A 15652-nucleotide genomic window follows, 5' to 3' on the forward strand; every position below is an offset into this window, starting at 1 on the left:
TGGTCTAGTTTACTATGTAGTCCTGCCTTGAGTGCAGGACACCTGACCATGACCCCTCGAGGTCCCTTCCAGTTCTACGCTTCTATGATTCTATATTCTTGACATTCTTTCTTATATTTGTACAGCTCTTTCACCGGTTAGTTATGCAGTTCTTTGTTTCTGCTTGAATAGCTAACTGTATATTCGCTTTGATAATCACCAGATTTGTCACTTTTGGGAGGGGTTGGGGGGGGGCAAGAGTCAGCTCACAGTGTTACAACAAATGCCTGTTCTTCCTAGCCTGTTTTTTGGACAGTTTTTTCTTTTTTTTTTTTTTGTATCTGTTAGACCAGTGGTTTCCAAACTGTGGCCCAGAGGCAGTGCACATGTGTCTCCAGCATTGCTTATTGCAGCCCATCGCCATACTCAGCAATGCAGTTAAGATGTTCATATATCCTGGGTGGCTCTTTGCACAGCAGCTGTGCCACAGTTTAGCAACTATGCATGCAGTCACTTGCTCCTGTTGTTGCAATACCTTAACGGTGACAGATGAAGGAAATAACAGGGATAGCTCAGTGGTTTGAGCATTGACCTGCTAAACACAAGGTTGAGAGTTCAATCCTTGAGGGGGCCACTTAGGGATCTAGGGCAAAATCAGTACTTGGTCCTGCTAGTGAAGGCAGGGGGCTGGACTTGATGACCTTTCAAGGTCCCTTCCAGTTCTAGGAGATAGGATATCTCCATTAATTTAAAAAAGAGTGGCTATAGCTCTAATGCAAGTTCATATATTCCCCTTCAGAGTAAAAGGGTGAGCAAAGGCCAGAGAGCTGCAGCAATTGGACAAAAATGGGATGCACAAGGTCATTTGGGTGTTGTAACCAGAAAAATCCATTCAAGATGGTACCCAACACGGTATCCAGTTTGGGGCTATGTAGAAGTGGGGCCTGGATGTAGGGTATGCAAATATGCATCATGCTTATTTGAGCCCTCTGTGGACTAAAATGAAACCCTGATCCCCTGCCCTCATGCGATTTGTAGATGGTCCCCGTATGCTTAGAAATTGACAAAAATATGATTCCTTACCAAGATCTGGATTTCTCTGGATGAACATTACTATGGCCCCCAGCAGCCATATTGTGCTGTCCGTAAAGGGAGCACACTGTACATAATACTCAACGTTGGCCTTTTCCTCAACTCCTCTTACGCTTCCTTGGGTCACACCCCATTTTGGGATATTGCAGCTGAAAGCACATGAGTGTTCTCATTTGGTACGCCAGTAGGAGGCATGGGCTTTTCAGGCAGTTAAGTTCTGATGCTCTTATTCTCTCTACGGTACATGCACCATGGAGCATATGGCCCTTAATGTGGAGTCAGCGGCTTGAGGCAAGACACTGCGTCAGCAAGATGGAGCAGCATCCCTAGGACAGTTATTGCCCAAAGCTTCAAGCTGTAATGACTGTATGGCCCACATGCCAACAATGTGAGCCAGGCCTGGCTTACCTGGCCAGGTAAATGGATTACCAAACAATTCTCACTTTGCCAAAACCATGCAACAAATGTGAACGTATAGAATATAATGAAGTTCTTTATTGTTTTTAGACTCTAAAGCAATATTAACTCTGCGGCCTATAAAAGCAAATAGGAAGTGTACAAGGAAAAAAAAAAAAAAAGCAAAGCACAAAATAATGCACTTACATTGATGGTTTTTTTACATAAAATGCACTGGGAAGAAGCAGACGTTGATATAAAATACCTATATTTCTTGAAAAGGTGACATGAATTACTGCCTCTTGCTATGATGCTTGGTACTGTAATGTTGTTGATATTCACCTGCTGTTGACTGCAGCAATAATTTGTGTATGGTCCATAGCACTGTAAATTATGGATCGATAGTAATGTATCCCATGAAATACTTTGAACTGTTGTTCTTGATAGATGGATTAAAGCATTTGGTTTTTCACATCCTCTGTGTAAGCCACTTGTGTCCAGTGTAAGTGAATCTTGGTTTTAAATGTCTTTAAGACTCCCCAACAGTACATGTCATGTTTGTGACTTAGTCACTGACCGATTGTGCCAAAGTTTTTAAAGCTACAGTAATAAGTGATTTTAGTTCTTACTGTGTTGTTGCAGCCTTTGTTCTGTATTATTTATTGTATTGCGGTAGTGCCTACGTGTCCCAGTCATGGAGCAGGACCCCATTGTGCTAGGCACTGTCCAGACACAGTACAAAGACCCTTCCTCCCCTGAAGGATTTACAATCGAAGCATAAAACAAAAAACAGCTGGTCACTACAGACAAACATCCTCCTCTTGGAATCTGACGACAGCTGTCTTTTGCCCCTCAACCCCATTCAAACTACAGTTGCTAAGATCGTCTTCCTGGCCTGTTGTTCTGACTACTTCACCCTACAATGGCTCCCTCTCGCCTGTAGTGTGAAGCACAATATCTTTGTCCTAACATCCCATCCCTCCCTGAACTACTCAGCTGCATCCTATGTATCTGTCTCGTTGTGAGGTTGACTTTGCTCTAACAGTGTCAGCCTTGAGCATCCGTCATTCCCACAAGCCCCTTAGCTTGGGGGAAAGATCCCACTTGATATCTGCATCCTCTAATCATTGAAATCACTTAAAGCCACCTCAAACTGCAGAGAGATGTAATTGTCTGTGCCTAAATTTGTGAAAATTCTTAGGCTTTAGGAATAGAATGCATTGGTTTATCTAGGTATGTAATTAAAAACAACCTCTTTTATATCACCCTATTTAAAGAGCAAAAGTAAGGTTCCTTTATATCTTCTGTTACCTACACTGGCATTCTTTAGACCAGTACTTTAAGGATCCAATACAGTACTTGAACTGGATGGTGTTAGAAGCAGCCTGTCTACAATCCTTAGCCGGACCTAAACTTCTGACCTCTGATTAGAAGGGCTTTGACTTAATACCATGGAGTGCATTAACTTACAACTGAAATGTGTGATTGTCTTGAAGATTATGGGCCACTTTTCTTTTTGCTGGCCTACCTCCATTGACTCCCAAGGTTTTTGCCAGCAGCAAATGTGGCCCCTAATTTTTAAGAGCAGCAGAAAGCAAGTATTATCTCTTGCACAGAAGGGTAAGTGAAGCATAGAGACGAAGCAATAGGCCTAAGGTTACAAAGGAAGCCTGTGGCAGAGGTGGATCCAGCTCTTCTGAGTCCCACGCCAATGCTTTAACCGCAGGACTAGAATTCCTATCAAATGTGAGTTCATCTGTGCAACTGAAGCCTATATAAGCATTTATAGCGTTATGTGATGCTTTTGTGTATAATGGGCAGAAATGCACTACCAAGCAAGACAAAGGCTGTTACTATGCGTGTGGCTTAGAGAGGATTTCAGAGTGAACACTGTGAGCTTTGGGGAAACTTTAATCCTGATCTGAAGGGCAATGATTTGGCCTGTCTAATACGGATGGGTAGCGGGGACAATATCAGTGGTTTGCATCTCAGCACACATGCATATGACTATGTGATGACCTGAATTCCTGTTGTCTTCATTAGGAGTTTAGCATAAGACTGCACAGTGTTGTAATGGTCTTCTATAAAACTGGAGACCAGGGTCCAGTTCTTAACGTGAAAACTGGTGAAGGAGGAGTGACTACGTGACCCTTGGGGTTAGTTTGTCGTCTGTAGCTTGAGGGCTTGCTTGCTGTGTGCCTGCTTGACTGAAGTTTATAGTGTGGTCTGTGTGGGGGGCCCTGTCCTGAGCCTAGTGGCCTGATAGGCAAGGCTGAGAACTTCTTAATGAGGCTTTGATCCGTAATCCCTTTAGGATCAATTAACCAGGGGACAGGGATATTCAAGGAGAACAGGGGTTTAAAAAGCCAGCTCCTAAGCGACCAGAGCAGCTAGCAAATGGGAGTTTTGCGAAAGAGTTGAGAGGGAGGTTGAGAACCAGATAGACCCAAAAACCATTCTCTAAACTTAGGCCAAGAAATCTCCCCAAAAAACCTCCTCCCCCCCCCTAAAAACCAAAAAGGGGCAGGAGTAAAAATAATGGAGGCAGAAGTCCAGCAGCAGAGTGGGGCTATGCAGTCTATTGCGCTGATTTCAGCATGTATGATTGCCTGTCTTGTGGACACGTGGCATATTCAGTGCAAGCACCTCCTGGCTCTCAGCAAATATGGGCTCTAGAGGTCAGAGTGGCTCAACTGGAGGAGCTAAGGGAGACCGAGAGGGATGAGACTTGCTGGGACACAGTAGAGCAGTCCCACCCTCAGTCTGACAGCTTCTGTGCTGTTGAGGAGGATGAAGGTCTCGGGGAAGGAGAACATCAAACTGGAGTGGAGGGAAACGATCCCTTAGTTGGGACCCTCCTTTCAGATGATACGGTATTCCCTCACACTGAGGAGATGCCTCTAGGGGAGGGAACCCCAGTTATTAGGATGAGACTGGTAATGGCAATAGGGCAGTGGTCCCCAAACTTTTCATGTCATGCCTCCCCCCTTACTGCTCTCTGTTCCCCCACTCCGGAGCTGTGACTGGGAGCCGGGGTCAGGGTTCAGAGGCACCAGACGGGGTAAGGGGGTCCAGGCTGGAGCCACGGCTGGGCCGGAAGCCTGGGGGTGGGGCCAAATTTAGGCCAGGACCTCCATGGTAGCATTCTTTGAAATGCTCCCAGTTCCACACACAGGGCCAGTTAAACAGGCAGAGCTGCAGGGTCTCAATGCATGGATGAGACGATAGCATAGTGAGGAGGGGGTTAGATTTATTAGGAACTGGGGAATCCTTTTGGAAAAGGAGGAACCTATACAGGAAGGATGGGCTCCACCTAAACCAAAATAGAGCCAGATGGTTGGCATGTAAAATTAAAAAGGTCATGGAGGAGTTTTAAAACTAAGGGTTGGGGGAAAGCTAACAGATGCGGAGAAGCACATGGTTTGGACAGACACATCCCTTAGGGGAGGGTCTATTAACTGAGATTCTCTATATCTGTGCAGAGTTACAAAAAGATCTCTCAAAACTAGTTGACTCGGCAACAAAATGGCAGATGAAATTCAGTGTTGATAAATGCAAAGTAATGCACAGGGGAAAACATAATCCCAACTATATATTCAAAATGATGATTCTAAATTAGCTGTTACCACTCAAGAAAGAGATCTTGGAATCATTCATAGATTCATAGATTCTAGGACTGGAAGGGACCTCGAGAGGTCATCGAGTCCAGTCCCCTGCCCGCATGGCAGGACCAAATACTGTCTAGACCATCCCTGATAGACATTTATCTAACCTACTCTTAAATATCTCCAGAGATGGAGATTCTTGTGAATAGTTCTCTGAAAATATGTGCTTAATGTGCAGTCAAAAACAAGAACAATATTAAGAACCATTCAGAAAGGGATAGATAAGACAGTAAATATCATGCCACTATATAAATCCATGGTACGCCCAAACATTGAATGCTGTGTGAAGTTCTGGTTACCCTATCTCAAAAAAGATGTATTAGAATTGGGGGGGGGGGAAATACAGAGAAGGGCAAAAAGATGATTAGGGGTTTGGAACAGCTTCCAAATGAGGAGAGGTTAAAAAGACTGGGATTGTTCAGCCTCGCAAAGCGACAACTAAGAGGGCATACAATAGAAGTTTATAAAATCATGATTGGTGTGGAGAAAGTGGATCAGAAAATGTTATTTATCCCTTCACATAACACGCAAACCAGGAGTCACCCAATGAAATTTATAGGCAGCAGTTTTAAAACAAACATCAAGAAGTACTTCACACAATGCATGGTAAACCTGTGGAACTTGTTGCCAGGGGATGTTGTGAAGGCCGAAAGTATAACTGGGTTCAAACAAGAATTCGGTAAGTTCATGGGGGGTAGGTCCATCAATGGCTATTAGCTAAGATGGCAGAGATGCAACCCTGTGCTCTGGGTGTCTGTAAACCTCTGACTTCCAGAAGCTGGGACTGGATGATGGGGTGGATCATGTGATAATTGCCCTATTTGTTCATTCCCTCTGAAGCATCTGGCATTGGCCACTAAGAAGGCAGGACACTGGGCTAGATGGACCATTGGTCTGCCCCAGTATGGCCGTTCTTATGTTCTAATTTAGTGGTTTGCTTGGGATTTATTTCAGTGGTTAATATTGAGCTTTATTAATTTCTGCAGTGAGCAGCCCTGGTAATCCCTACTAATGGTTCCTTGTCTTTTGATGAGCAAACATCCAGCAGGCTGATGAATTGGGAGGAGCTGATGCTGACTTGCAGTTCTCCTTAGAAGCCTTTTTCCTCCTTAGGAAAAAATTTGGCAGGGGTACACTTAAGAAAAAACGAAACCTCTTATGACCCCTCGCTCTGCACTGGTCAGTTAACAGAGGGTGTTGTGAGCTGCCAGGTTAACTTTCTGGGCCGGTGTGAAGGCACAGATCTGTGGGAGATTACCCGCTGGAAGTGCTAGGCCAGGAGCGGGCAAACTTTTTGGCCTGAGGGCCGCATCGGGTTTTTTAAATTGTATGGAGGGCCGGTTAGGGGAGGGGGTCGTGGCTTGGCCCCCATCTCCTATCTGCCCCCCCCCCCAGACTCCTGCCCCATCCAACCCCCCCTGTTCCCTGAAGGCCCCTCTGGGACCCCTGCCCCCATCCACACACACCCCACTCCCTGTCCCCTGACTGCCCCTGGACCCCCGCCGCCCCATCCAACCCCTCCTCTCATTCCTGATGGCCCCTGGGACCCCGGCCCCCATTCAACCCCCTGTTTTCCCCCCCAACCTCCATCCACACCCCTGACCACCACCCCAAACTCCCCTGCCCTCTATCCAACCCCCCTGCTCCCTGCCCCCTTACCGCACTGCCTGGAGCACCCGTGGCTGGCGGCACTACAGCCGCACTGGCCGGCTGGAGCTGGGCCACACCGCCGCCACCACTGCGCAGCACAGAGACCAGGTCAGGCCTGGCTCTGCAGCTGCGCTGCCCCAGGAGCTCACAGCCCCACCGCCCAGAGCATTGCACTGGCTGCGGGCGACGGGGGACGGACGGGGGTGAGCCTCCTGGGCCAGGAGCTCTGAGGCTGGGCAGGACGGTCCCGCGGGCCATAGTTTACCCACCCCTGCTCTAGGCTGATGCTGTAGCAGAGCGCTCTGCTGGGTGGGGGGTAGGGGAGGTTGCTGGCTCAGCACATCTGGACACAGGTCTCCGACTCACCACCACCAGGCTGAGCAGAAGGCAGAGGCCATGTGTGATCACTGAGCTGAACGTTTCCAAACTTAGGTGGCGAGGGGCCACTCTCCCACGTGCTCCCTCATTGCTATAACATCCGATGGCAGTGCTGAGTCTAAAAAACACGGAATACTAGTTTTCAAAAAGTTTTGAAGTTCACTATCTTTCCAATACCCTAGGAACTCACAGGCATGGTTTGAAAAAGGCCTCCTGACTTATTAAAAGCAACATAGAGGCGTATACTCTCTGCTTCCCAGATTTGTTAGTCATAAAAGGATGCACCTTCCATTTATGTTCCTTTTCTTTTGCCCTCTGGTGGATTTATGCTATTACTGCAGCCGCAATCTTAATTACCTCATAGCTGGATATTGTGCACTGTTGTGATTTATGATGGCCTGATTCAGGGCACTGGATTGGGAATCAGGAGATCTGGGCCCAACTCTGCAACGCACTGGCTGGGTGACTTTAAGCAAACCCTTCCCTTCTGTGTGCCTCTATTCCCTTTCCAGTCTTTAGAATGTCACCTCTTCAGGTCCAGGACTGTCTTACGTACGTCCCTTAGTCAGTGGAATGGTGCCCTGATATCTGTGGGGTCCCTAGGTGCTACTGTAGTGCAAATAATTATTGTGATTTTTACACATTTTTCCCTTACACCATGGAGTGAAAAACCCTATGGTAAATACCAGGTGATGGCATCAACACACTGTGTGGATGTTCTATTACAGGGGTCAGCAAGCTTTCAGAAGTGGTGTGCTGAGTCTTCATTTATTCACTCTGATTTAAGGTTTCGCGTGCCAGTCATACATTTTAACATTTTTAGAAGGTCTCTTTCTATAAGTCTATAATATATAACTAAGCTATTGTTGTATGTAGAGTAAATAAGGTTTTAAAAATGTTTAAGAAGCTTCATTTAAAATTAAATTAAAATGCAGAGCCCCCCCGGACCGGTGGCCAGGACCCAGGCAGTGTGAGTGCCACTGAAAATCAGCTCACTTGCTGTGCCATAGGTTGCCTACCCCTGTTCTATTCTGAGTTCAACTGAAGACAGGCCAAATCAGAGCCATTTATCTCCTCCCCGTTACACTCAAATGGTTGTTTGGGTTGCACTAATTCCCGGAAGCTCCAGTCAGGGTTCAGGACACCCTCGTGCTAGGCACTGTACGAATAAATAAGGAAAAGCTAATCCCTGCACCAAAGCGTGCTCTTACATATGTGGTAAGAAACAAGTGGACACAACAAAGAGATGAGAGAAGCACAAGGTAAGAATGAGTCGGTTATGATTAGTGTAACAAGCGATGGTCACAGCACACAAACTTGCCTAGTCATTGTTACAGGAGTGGATTGGAGAAATGAGACCAAGATCTGAATTATCCTGTGTTTTGGTTTTGCAAAATTGCAAAACTAAACCTGCTTCAGGGTGGGAGATGAACCTATTTCCAATATGGATACTTGATAAACTCGGAGCTCTCTAAACCTTAGTTTACTCTAGAGATTGGTTTGAACTAAAATCCTGGATGAAAACACCTGCAAACTTTGAGGATCATCATTCAGCTATCCAAAGATTAACAATTGATATGAGAACAGTCTGAATGGACGGAGCTATTGGTTTGTTCTTGTGAGCAAATCCCAAAGACAGTCTAGCTGCCAATGGGAAAGTAATAGCTATCACTTTTCCGCTGGTCAGTTTTCATGGCAATGCATAGCCATGAAATCTGACTCTGCAAATCAGAACATTGCTTCAAGTGAAATTCAAGTGATATAGACAACTGACTAGTCATGGAGGAAAGGTTGTTGTGGGTTCGGAGGTTTCGTTTTATTTTAATTCAAATATTACCTGAGATATCTATTGATACAATGTCATTGGAAACACAATATTATTTATGTTCTCTGTATTGCAATACCTAGATCCCCTATCACGGTTTGCCCCCCCCCCCCTATCGTACTAATCTGTCTGCATGCAATGAACAGATGGTCGCCATTCCAAAGTGCTTGCAGTTTAAGGGTACGTCTACACTGCAACTGGGAGGTGTGATTCCCAGCTCGGGGAGACATCCTGGCTACTCACGAGTTAGTTCATTAACAATAGTAGGGTGGTCTTGTTGGCACGGGTGGTGGCTCAGGCTAGCTACCCGAGTACGTATGTAGGATCTTGGATGGGATTGTACTCGGGTAGGTGGCTAACCTGAGCCACTGCCCATGTGGCCATGACCACGCTGCCATTTTTAGCACGCTAGCTCAAGCTCAAGCAGAGCTAGCACATGTGCGTCAACCTGAGCTGAGAATTACAGCTCCCGGCTGCTGTGTAGACATAGCCTATTGCTTTGTCTTCACCGATCGCTTTTTTTATTCCAGGGTAAAAACGCACTTAACCCGCATTAGCTATAAAACAGAGTGGAGACGAGGCTCTTTAGTTCCGCTGTGAGGTAAACGAGGCGAGGTCAAACCCAGGCAGGGGGTTGAATGCTGACTTTGCCTTGCCATATCATGGTAAACCCAGCGCCTTGTCTCCTCTTACCCAGCAAGGTAACTATGGCGTGTTTATCTTTCTTTTAAAATAAAGCACTTTTTCAAGCAGTGAAGACAAAGTATGCAATGACTCTCCTCCCCGTAAGGAGTTATCCAGTACCAAAGACTTTCCAATTCCCCTTCACCTTGATGGCAGTGACTGTCACCAGACAAATCATTAAGAAGGGAGAAAAAACAAAACTTTATGGAGACGTAGCCTTCATTTCTGTGTGAAGCTTAATGAAAGTAAATTTCCCTTTACAGGTTGAGGCCTGTATGTCACTCTGCCAGGTTTGATTTCTATTACATTCTGACACTTGCAGAATTCCTATAACAAATGCATAACTAATGTGACATCCACACACAACATTACATTAGTTCCATATGATCAGTTCTATTCCAATGAAGACCGAGTAAATTCATGTTGCTCTAATGTGAGTCATGATTTAATACCCTAATTTGTAAGTAGTTTCATCTGAATGTAGCATGTAATTTACATCCGCAGTAGCAGCTTAAGACAGACACCAAACAAACGTTTAGTAGTCTGTTACACAATACATAGGATAGTCCACATGTTCCCTATTAAAATTCCGTTGTGTTTGGTGAAATTTTACTCTCCACTTAAACATTTTAAAGAAATATCTTCTAGCATCTGCCACTGTTAAAGAAATCTGGCCTGATTCTCATTTACCCCAAGATACCTTTAACACATATAAAGTTGTTGTAATGACTCCCACTTTAAGGCCACCTTATGCTGCCTGAATTCTGTAAAGGGACCTTAATTAAAGCCCAGAATTTTTCCTCCTCATTTGGGAAGAATTTCCTGTGGTGCAGTTGCTGTTTGTAGACCAGACAGTTGGAAAAGGAGTAATTGTTTAACTCCAGCACATATACATTTCAAAACAATCTCACTCTCTTTACAGAAATAATCTAGTACAAACAAATATGTGAAGAATTTACAGCTGATTAACACCTTGATGGAGCCTACACTTCATTACATTTTCTCTTTGGTCTAATATTTCATTGAAGGTAATCAGGAAGTGAGCTGAGATTTTAGGTCTAGTGATGATAGCCCCATTTGAGAAGCAGGAATTAAATCAAAGCTTAATAAATGGAAAAGAATTAAATTGGGGGTAGATTTAAAAAAAACGCATTGCAAACAATGAAGAGTATTGTAAAGTAGTTGTTTTATTAATAATCCTTTCCACCTCCTTTCCTTGATTTTTTTGATGACAAGTCTGGCTGACACTAAAGCAATTGAGTTGCTGTCATGTGCCTTTCTTGATATATGTGTATTAGTCACAGAGCAGTTCCATGTTCTTTAGCATATTTTAGTATATAATTAAAAATGTCTGCTACTAAGCAACAAAGCATGGCAGAGGTTGATCGCATTCTGTCACTAAGGTAGACAGAAGGGGGAAAATAATAATCACATGTTCACCTTCTAATCTTAATTGTACTCTAGCTACTTTGATATGTTGTGATGCACACTATTTCATAAAGACAGAGGCGTAAAGGGAGGGCAAGCAATTCTGGTGGATCACTACAGGTGACCGCACCGATGGAGTTGATATGGTATCAGTGTCTTAAAATGTCATGCATTTGGGGGCCTGATCCAAAGCCCACTGAAGTCTGTGGGCGTCTTTCCACTGTCTTCAATGAGCACTGGACCAGACGTTATAGGCAGGCTTTTCATTCCTGTGTTTCTGGCATTCTTTAAAAAAAAATTTTTTTGTAGTTTAATTTCTGAGATATGAAGCACAATTAAGTACCCGACTCTCATTTGGCTTTCAATAGGAGTTGGGTCCCATACTGTCCGTTATGCCTCTGAAAATCTCCCCCTTCATGTTTAATCCTTACATATTTACTCATTTTGCATCTGCTGTGTAATGTCTCCTGGCTCACCAACCAGCACAGGTTTTACAGTAGTTTCTTTACCAGACAGCATGAAACACATTGCATACTTTAAAGCTGAGCAATACATTTTATGGTATATAGATATGATTTTATGTGATGGCATGAGATGTTTTTTATCAACATGAGTTTAGGATGTTCACATTAGTCATAAATGAATTCTATAAATTCATAAAAGCTCAGTATCATAGCTGATGTCCAATCCCTCTTTGAAGCCAATCATTTGGCAAGATTCTATGACATCCTGTGGCAATGAGTTCCACAGTCTAACAAAACAAGTATTTTCTAATCTGTCAGTCATATGTTCCAGAAAAAATATTTTACACATTTTCTATGCCAACTTTAGTACTCAGTGCGGACACAGAGACTATGAAACAGAAACGTTCTCATTCCACATACAAACAGCCTTGACTCTGCCCCTGGATGTGTTAGTATTTAGGGGCTCAGTCCAAACTCCCAGCAAAGTCACTGGTATTCGTTCTTCTAGCTTAAATGGAAGTTGGCTGGACAAGGCCCTTATCTGCCTCTCAGCCATTATGAATGTGGGCATTTGAGCATAGACATCTATTTATTCTGCAGCCTGAAGTCTGAAGATTTATTGCTACACCATTAGTTCCTGTGTTTATGTAACTGACATACATTTTTTTTGTGATCTAGCCTAAGAATTGTGTTTAATCAGTGTTCACATGACAGCTTTGTCTCTCACAATATTTGTCTAATTAGAGGTATAGAGAACTCCTTTCCTGTGGGAAAAGGTTGCCATTTGGATGTGATTCTCAACTGGTTGCTATTGAGGAACTGGAGAGAGAGATTTGATTGTTTAAAATATCTTTGATTTTGTGCACTGTATGTGGTTTATGAGCAGCTTTGTGCTATCCAAATGAATTAGCAGCTTGAAAGAATGCAGACAGCTGACTTGCTGCTGGGTCACAAGCAGGCCGGGGAGGACTGCGGCAACATGTATGGAAAGGGTCAGCCTGTGGAGAGGCTTTCTCTGATCACAGGATGTGCTTGCGTTGCACATGCAGGGCCGGCTCCAGGGTTTTTGCCACCCCAAGCTGCGGGGTGGGGGGAAAAAACCAGCGATCACGATCGGCGGCAGCTCCACCGCGCCGCTTTCTTCTTCGGCGGCAATTCGGTGGCAGGTCCTTCCCTCCGAGAGGGACCGAGGGACCCGCCGCCGAAAGAGCCCGATGTGCCGCCCCTTCCCCTTGGCCACCCCAAGCACCTGCTTGCTGGGCTGGTGCCTGGAGCCGGCCCTGTGCACATGTCATAGTTCCATATACACAGAATGAACTCTCCATTATAGGGACAAGTTGAAAGTCCTTGACATGGCAGGTCTCTGGGAAGGTCAGATCCTCTGCAAAAATTCAGCCCTGCCAGTTTGACAGGAGGGGCTGCTCCTGGAGCACAGAAAACACCATGTTTCCCTCTCTGAATGTTCCCAATAATGGGGACATTCTGGATCATTTGGGCCCTTTAGTGGTTACAGGGAACAACCCCTGCTTTTCTAAATGTCTCTGAGGAACAATTAATACCATTGGTAGTGTTAGGAGATGAGTGAATCCTTGGTATGGGGTGAGTTAAATCCTCGTTCAAACCTTTGTATGTACATACCCTTCATTTAACATAGTGGTAGGAGACCGCTAAGGGCCCGCACCTAAAACAAAGCCAGAGTCTGTCCATAAACTAGCACCATGTGGGCATGGTATAGGGGGGTCCATTGGGTAGTGAGACCAGGCATGTGAGAGAACACACAAACTGAGAACAGACAAGCGGTCGGGGGGAGGCAAAAAGCAAGAAAGCCAGGCAGTAGCCTGTGAGCACAGTGTGACCCTGGGTAAGCTAGAGACCCAGTTTTGGGGTCTGTTGGCTTGGGGCTGTAAACGTTAAAAACAAACAAACAAAAAAAAAACCCTCTTTTGTTCTTGGTTCCTTCTGTGTTCAGAGAAGCAGGACTTTGTACGTTCCCTGTAAATCAACAAGATTGCATCCCAGAGAATACCAGATTGCATCAATTTTTACTTCCACCTGGAACCTCCCCTAGGGCCCTGAAATTTGACTCACTGCTCGGGTCAAAAAGGGGCCACCGTAGATTTCCGCTGTTCCATCTTAACGGGGGTGGCCCCAGATAGACTAACTTCCTGACTATCCTCAATTCTGGTGTGTCCCAGACCTCATGGGGACCTGCTGATTGCTCACTTAACATAGTTATTAAGAAAAGAGAGACTGCTCTGAGTACCAATGTCCTCCAGTGCCTCCTGTGTCTTGACCAGGATGCAGCAATAGCCTACAGACAGAGAGGCTGTAAGAATGCAGGAGCCTTAAGCCCTCTTTGTTCAGTGTTTGTACAGTGCCTAGCACAAAGTGGGCCTGTTCTTTAAGTGGGGCTCCTAGGTGCTACTATGATACAAATAAATTAAGACAAGGAGAGGCCAGGCAGCACTTTTGGGTTCCTATCTCATTCAAGTATCAGAGGGGTAGCTGTGTTAGTCTGGATCTGTAAAAAGCAACAGAGAGTCCTGTGGCACCTTTAAGGCTAACAGATGGGTGTATATTCACCCACGAAAGCTTATGCTCCAATACATCTGTTAGTCTTAAAGGTGCCACAGGACTCTGTTGCTTTTTATCTCATTCAAGTGAAACACAAACTGCTATACCACGGGGGACCTTGTTGACTTGGTTTCTCTGCTACGTGCAGAATCAGCAGAGGTGAAATGGATGTGAACATCAAAATTGTGTCATGAAACAGGAGAGCCTGGACAAGACCTGGATTATTGGGTTTTCTTGTTAATGCTGGCATCCTTTGTGAGAAGCACCTTCCCATGGCTCGAGGATTGCTTCTTTCCAGAGCAGCCTCAGGTCAGAAGCCAGAGGAGAACCTGGTGGGCTGGGCTTTCAGTAGGGGGCAGCGTTGTTCTATTTGCATGTTTTAGGTATCAACGCTTCAAGTGTCAAGGGTCTGAGGGAACTCTGCTGGGTCAGACCTCTCCCCATCCCTCCCCCAAACAAAAACCAAGGAGCAGAAAAGCAAAAGCTGAAGTAAGACTAGGCAGGGGAAGAAGGTACTGCAAAGGCGGCATTTCAAAGGGTGATGTTAGAGTGGCTAAAGACTCCTCCAGGTAGAATGGAAGTATTGGAGAGATATCATTTGTCGATTCCATTTTTCTCTCTCTCACACGCATGCACACACACACACAGTTTTTCTTTACAAACTGTATGGTTTAATGGCTTTTATTACTTCAGTAAACAGTAAGAAACCAACACACCAGCAAACACTAGTATAGCATTTAAACTGATTGATTCAAAACTCTGTAAATAAAACAGGATGTTGACTGCATTTCCCTTGCATCCACCTCCAACCAAAAGGCCCATAGCCCTTTATATTTTTCACATTCTTCATGTGATACATAACGTTTTCTGTGACTGTCAAGTTACTGAGATATGATGTTCATGCTATTTGGGGATATTAATCTTGTTTGTTTTTCCCGTTTCTAGTGGTTATTCTTCAGTGATTGTAGTTGCCTTGAATGTGAACATTTTATGAGCTCGAATGAGCCAAATTCATCCCTGGGGTAAGTAGGCATAAAGTAGCCCCCCTTGATTTCAGTGGGAGCTGCTTCTGCATATACCACATAGACTTGTCTCTACACAATATGAAAGTGAAACAAATTGCACTTATGTGGCACACCCAAGGAATTCTGGACTTGTACAGGTTACACAGGTAAACCACCAACACCCATTTTTTGGCCAACCTAAACCCAATGTGTAACTTACATCACTATCTACATCACAGCGGAATTTGACCAAGTATGTTTTATTGATATATAATTGTAAGTACATACTTCTAGCTAGTTAAGGTAAATGTAATTAATCAGAATCATACAAGTGATGATAGATAATTTTTTTGAGGCCAGACTGCTGCCAGTTCAGGCTTGCTCACTACTATACACTTTCTAACCTTTTGTTCAGTGTAGTTTCAAAAGTCCCAAGTTGTAGGACTTCCACAGCTACTTAGACTCTACTGTTGCCTGTTACTAATTGAAACAAAGAGATTTTGTAATCTGACA

Source organism: Terrapene carolina, unplaced genomic scaffold (genome assembly GCF_002925995.2).
Source record: "Terrapene carolina triunguis isolate 2854851 unplaced genomic scaffold, T_m_triunguis-2.0 Scaffold89, whole genome shotgun sequence".
Classification (NCBI taxonomy): domain Eukaryota; kingdom Metazoa; phylum Chordata; order Testudines; family Emydidae; genus Terrapene; species Terrapene triunguis.